The sequence below is a fragment of the Hippocampus zosterae genome, chromosome 14 (genome assembly GCF_025434085.1).
Source record: "Hippocampus zosterae strain Florida chromosome 14, ASM2543408v3, whole genome shotgun sequence".
Classification (NCBI taxonomy): domain Eukaryota; kingdom Metazoa; phylum Chordata; class Actinopteri; order Syngnathiformes; family Syngnathidae; genus Hippocampus; species Hippocampus zosterae.
Genome location: NC_067464.1, coordinates 8,988,866 through 8,995,571, shown reverse-complemented (window position 1 = coordinate 8,995,571; position 6,706 = coordinate 8,988,866). Strand labels below are relative to the sequence as shown.

The following is a 6,706-nucleotide window of genomic DNA, read 5'->3' as shown; positions in this document are numbered from 1 at the left end:
TAAGTTAACCAATCGTGAACAACAAGTTGATGTTGTGTTTGTCTTATTTGTAATGCATTAGTTTTTCAAATGTTTTACCTTTGATATGAGGGACCCGAAAAAGCTCCTTTGTTATAAATGTGAATTACACTGCGTATGTTAACGACAGGTGATACAATGTTGTTAGCCGTATTTCTTACCAATGCTAATATTTTGTTTTAAAGGCATGGCTTACGAACACCCATATACAATAGTGCAGGTGTCACCAACATTTTTGAGGGTGAGAGCAACTTCATGTGTACCGATTGTGTGAAGGGCTACCAAATTGATACACGTCTGAAATAACATATTTGTCCAAAATACCTTCAATAATATGAGGATGTGTTATTTTAAATACTTGATGATTTAAATTGTCAGACTTTGATCGTGTTTCGAAATGTCTCACAGTACTGCCAATGTTTGCATTTTTAAATCATAATTTCTACTAGCAAATCACAATGTCCAGGCACTGGCGGGCTACTCAAGTGGTCTTCACGGGCTACCTGGTGCCCGCGGGCACCATGTTGGTGACCACTGCAATAGTGTGTCTGAAAGTATTTTTTGTGTTGGTGGAAGTTAGCGCAGTACAGAATATACACTCAGCAGGATGCAGTCAAAGCCGTCAAGACCTTCTCTACTGGCCTTAAGACTAGCAAAAGAGCTGAGCATTTTGTCATGATATGGTTTGGGACCAACAGGTGGCACTGTAGGGCTCCCCCTGCAGTTGCACACCTGTTGGTCATTATGTAATTATTAGTTGTATAAAAGGACTCCTGCCCGAACACTCAGTGTCGGGTCATTGTTGCTTTTTGCTGCTGTCATGTTTATTTGTGTCTGTTGGTATGCTACCGTCATGTATTTTTCAGTTTTGGTCATGTTTTTGTGATTGAGGGTTTTAGTTTTTTTTTGTTTGCTACTTTGGATTTGTTTTGTTTTCATGACTTTGTTTTGGATTTAGTTTTCTGTGTTTTATCAATACACTTCTTCAAATACACCCTGCTCCTCCCTCCTGCCTGCTTTTTGGGGTCCACCACCACCTTGCTACGTGACACATTTAAACCTTACACGAAACCATGTCAGTTTGTTTCGGCAGTCTTTTGTCTTCATTTTTTGTGTATCACTTGGCTTAGTTTAATTTAAGTTGCTGGCTAACCCTTGAAAAGAAATAAAACTCACCTGAAGCCACAGTGCAAATTCAGTAGGGAGTCGAATGCCGGTGATTGTTACCTTGTAAAATGTCGCGTTTCCACCCGAACTTCCTCTTTAGCCTGCTTTAGCTTGAACACTTAACCAGTCCATTAAATTAGATGTGTGCACTTATGTGTTTCTAGATTCTAGAAGGACATGTTCATTGTTGACATCGTTCAGCTCATCTGTGCTTAAAGGAGCAGGAGGGATGAAATGCCACCTGCTTGTCTGAAGACTTGCTGCAACATTACTTCTGCATTCATTGAAGCCAGCACGCCATCTGCATGCCAATTACACTGTCGTACTAATCTCCCCCTACCACATGCGCACTCACGCTCGATGCCTTTCAGTGAGTGCACAGCCCCTGTAGGTACGGACACAACATCTGTAAATGAACTGACAGTTCTTCAAAGCAGCCACTAATTGACTCTTGCTGAATTTTACAGTCATTACCGAAGATATCACTACTCTACCTGACAAATTGTCTTCACATTATATGTCGTTATCCAATGTATCCAATGAAGTACAGTATAGTTGTAAGTACACAATGGTCTAAACCACAGTTTCGGAAGTTAGTTCAGCCCTGGGCCAAATCTTTTTCCAAACAATACAATCGAGGATCAGAAGGCCATTTTCCCATTTAAAATGTCTTTCTATTATCGGGTAGGGATGTAATAATACTGAAAAATTACAGTTTGAGTTAATCATGATATTGATGTGACAATACCAAAGTACATTGTTTTAAATTTGCTGTACCTTGATGGTGGAGTGGTTAGCCCGCCGACCTCACAGTGCAGAGGTACCGGGCTCGATTCCAGATACGGCCTTCCTGCGCGGGTTTTCTCCGGGTACTCCGGTTTCCTCCCACATTCCTAAAATATGCATGACAGGCTGACTGAACACTCCAAATTGTCCCTAGGTGTGAGTGTGAGCGCGGATGGTTTTTCGTGCCCTATGTGCCCGGCGATTGGCTGGCAACCAGTTCAGGGTGTCCGAAGACAGCTGGGATAGGCTCCAGCACCCCCCGCGACCCGAGTGAGGATAAAGCGGATCAGAAGAAGGATGGATGTACACTGATGGATCGGCCCGGTCCGGAAATGGACCGGTCATTTGGGAAATTTTTCCTGAAATTCACCATGGCCACCACACCCCTGTTTGTGTTCCAGTGCACAAAGCAACCTTTTTCAGCACTTTCACCAGTCTTGACACTGACACGGAGCTTGGAGGGAGGCACAAAGGTCTGCTGCCCTAAAACATGTTGGACGTTCTGGTGTTAGAAATTCGAGAAATAAGCAACATAACGGCTAGCATTATTGATTCTTCCCCACCGCAACTGTTGTTTTGGATCAGAGGACTACTCCAGCTGCAACACAAAGGAACACTTGCATCAACTGAGGCAATATGAAGGAGTTGTTCTTTGGTAATCATTTTTTGAAACCCATTGGTTCTTAAAATACTTTTGCAGAGGTTTAAAATCATTCAGGCGCCGACACACATGACATCGCTCCATGTGCAAGCAGTACTCGTATGGATGTTTTAAAGACGGAACACCTTAAAAAAAAAAATATACTTTATGTCCGCAGTTGTACATGCAAAAAACCAAGACCATCTATTTTGCTGGATTACCTCTTGGTGGATTTAGGCAGTAGCGAGTGCCTCACCAGAGACAAAAACAACCTGTCTTGATTTATTTTTTCTCTTTATCGTGTGTCAAGCTTCTTTACAGAGCCAACCTTGAAGGTATCTGTGGCACTTGACTTTCATCAAGGGATTAACCACATGGTACTTGCCTGGCTTTGGACACATTGCCAGTGCGATACTCATATTGAGTGGCTTGGATGAGCAGCAGGTCAAGAATATCCCATAACACTGCATAATACTGGTAGCAGTGCCAGCAGCTGTCCCCGTCCCTTCTACCTCCCCCACACACCCTGATTTGACATTTCATGTCACAATTTTGCTTGCACAGTTTTTATTGCAAGTCTTTCTACCAAATTGGATTTTAGCTCAAAGATGATGTTCCCAAGTCTAGCAGCGGACACAAATGACATTGCGAACGATATACAGTATTAACACTTGAATAAATGTGGTTTGGAATAAAATGGTTGGGTCAATTTAATTCAGATTGTCCACATCATAAATGATGAAGTCTGAACTCTTTATCTCCTCCAAAGGCTGTAAAAGAGTCACGCACCTGATGATTAAACACACTGGGATTCATTTCCATTTTTCTGCCACTTGACAGTAGATGGTGTCTTCTATATGATCTGTTTGACCCCAGGAGCTACATATACTCACGATGTAAATGAATTAATTAGTTTGCGCTGTTAAGAGAAAAAGTCGCTGGGCGTGTATCGGATGGAAATGCTCGAGTCCAGAGTTAAAATACAGATTCTGCTGTAATCACATTTAGTTCAGACAAACAAGATACTTATTAGACGAGCATATTAGACTAATATGCCCAAGTGGGGGCAGGGTGGCCATTGGGAAATTTGGGAAAATGTTTTTCCGAGGGCGGCCCGGTGGTCCAGTGGTTGGCGCTTTGACCTCGCAATGCAGAGGTACCAGGTTCAATTCCAGCTCCGGCCTCCCTGTATGGAGTTTGCATGTTCTCCTCGGCCCCGCGTGGGTTTTCTCCGGGTACTCCGGTTGCCTTCCACATTACATAAACATGCACGGCAGGCTAATTGAACACTCTAAATTGTCCCTAGGTGTGAGTGTGAGCGTGGATGGTTATTTGTCTCTGATTGGCTGGCAACCGGGATAGGCTCCAGCACCCCCCGTGACCCTTGTGAGGATAAGCGGATCGGAAAATTAATGAATGAATGTTTTTCCGAACGGGCAGCGCATTTCTGGGCCAGTCCTGGCCATCATGGCTGGCCAACACCTCTCTCGTGCCGTTTTTCAACACTTGACTGCTGCACCGCATCACTGGCTATGTTTCGACCTGTTGACAAAGGGATTTCAATGCATGATGGGCACCCCCTCTAATTGATGATATTTTTTGGCAGCCACTCTCGATGATTATTCTTGTGCCGAATTGTGTTAGTATTACGCCCCTGTGCTCAAGGCAAACTCCACCTGGCTAACACCTCATTGTGCCAACAGTCACCCTATGCAAAATGAAGTGAGGCGCTTAAGCAGGTCATTATACTTTCTTTCATTTTCTGAATTACTTGTTGATTTTACAAGAGGACTCCAAAGAAGCAATTTTAAGGGGGAATTTTTTTTCATCCCTCCCCCATTTCCTCTTGTGCTGGTCAATAAACAATTTGCATAACTTTCCTGCATCAATAATAAATGTGGGCGCCAAAGGTCTCTTCACCTGCAGTCTGGTTTTGATGTTTGCTACTTTGAAATTCACCACACGCTCAAACCATCCCAGGGGAGATCCTCATTGTATGCATGTGCGTGTTTGTGTAAGATGAGTGTGTTTGCATCTGAAAATTGTATGTGACTTGTCTTTTACAAGTCTGCCTTTTGCCATGCTGGCGACCAGTCCAGGTGGTGTACCCCCCACCTGTCGTCCTAGTCAGCTGGGATAGGCAGTAGCTCTCCCGCACTGTAGAAAATGGATTGATGGAAGTCTGTCTTTGTTTGTGGCCGTTTCCGTCTCAGAGGTGCTCTGCTTCTCTAAATTGCTCACAGCCGCTCTGTCAGAGGGGTGGGGCAAATGACGGTGGGGTTTTTTTGTTCTTTCTAACGAGGAAAACAAATGAGCCCACACGACCACACAATTAGGTGGAAGTCATGGCTATGTGTCGTCTTTAGATGAGCAACATGATGGCCTCTTTACCCCTGGCGAGAGGAAAGCCCTGCCCCAGGAGATGGCTCATTAGGGCTGAGGAGGGGAGGCGCTGCTGACAGTCAACACAGTGGGCGTGGTAAGGGGCTGGGGCGGGGAACCACTGCCAGTCAGGCACGAGAGAGATTTAAGCCTTTGACAACAAGTACCGTTCTGAATCTGCACTGATGTCTAATGCAAAGTCATGATGTCACACACTGTTAGCACATACAACGTGGTTGTATTTGCAGTTTTGATAATGCAAAAATAAGTAATTTCACAGAAAAGTGTGAAAGACAGATCATTGATTATAATTCAAGGGATCCTACACATCAATAGAGCATGCACGCATGGTTGTCAAGAAGGTGAGAATGGCTGCCCACCTTGGTTCAATGGGCTTGAAAATGCAACTGCAAAAAGAAGCATGGTGTAAATAAGAACCATAAACAGATTTATCACCTGACGGTATGGAGGATGAGATCACTGCATGAGATCGCCTTTGTTCAGTGGGCATGGCAGCGCTTGGTCCCATTGGGGAAAAATCACAGAGACTGTAAAAAGCCGGAAGAGTGCCACCACATGGTCAACAGTGGAATTTATGTTTTCAATTTCATGACCCATTGCATCATACCATTGCTCTCGGATTGCATCGACATTATTTTGACAGTTTGTTTTCTCGATTTGGTACATTTCTCAGATCAGAATTTAATTTCTCAAACCTATTTGTTCAAATCACTGTGTCACTAAAACTTTTTGAAGCTTGCTTATATGGACAGAAACGTTTTCAGTGGATGCTTGTAAAGTAGATAGGCTGAATTAGTGCTTCTCTCACACCCCCAGAATTTTAATAACTAATAACAGATCACTGTGGATGTGTTCTACGAATTAGGTGGTCGTGGTGGGGTGAGGCGGTCTCTTTTTGCAAATGGATGTGATATGTGTGGACGATAGACACTGTGAATCAAAGCTTTATGCCCTTTGCTCAGTACTAAATGAGATGCAACCATAAAATCCTTAATGGCTTTTTTTTCCCCCTATCACGTAATGGATGTTTTAATACAAGATGTCATGAGAAGGGACTTCTACGAGCGAGTCCTTATTGCGTGACATGTTCGCCTATCCCAGTAGTCTCCGGGCAGTAGACGGGGCAATCCCTGAACTGGTTGCCAGCCAATCACAGGGCACACAGATGAACAACCATTCACACTCACACACACACCTACGGACAATTTCAAGTGCTCCATTAACCTGCCATGCATGTTTTTGGAATGTGGGAGGAGACCGGAGTACCCGGAAAAAACCAACGCAGGCACGGAGAGAACATGCAAACTCCATACAAGGAAGTCCGGAGCCGGAATCGAACCCTGCACCTCTGCATTGTGAGGCTGGCGTGCTAACCAGTTTCCCACTGTGCCGCAGGTCGTTGGCATATTATTAAAAAATATACATGTGAAAAAAAATGCAAGACCATAGTTGAGTCTTTCCATCAACAAACACGTTCATTCATTTCCTCAAGCTGACGAGAGGAAATGCAAGACTGCGCGTAACCCCCATAAAAATATACCCCACGTGAACTACTTCAATGATAATTAAAACCTGTGCTGGCGTGTCTTCTTTGAAAACAGCAAGAATACACATTTCCCTTTTTATATTTTACGTCATAAAAAACTATATCCTTTGAAAAAGGAGACTCTCACCTTCTTCCCCCATTCCTTA

At 43.8% G+C, this 6,706-nt stretch overlaps 1 long non-coding RNA gene across 1 annotated transcript; it reads left to right on the top strand.

Moving 5' to 3' along the window:
* Window positions 1–688: 688 nt before the first annotated feature.
* Window positions 689–1,012, top strand: LOC127615332 (uncharacterized). The gene is made up of 2 exons (XR_007966892.1): window positions 689–873; window positions 910–1,012. It is a non-coding gene; the product is annotated as an uncharacterized LOC127615332 (long non-coding RNA).
* The last annotated feature ends 5,694 nt before the right edge of the window (window positions 1,013–6,706 follow it).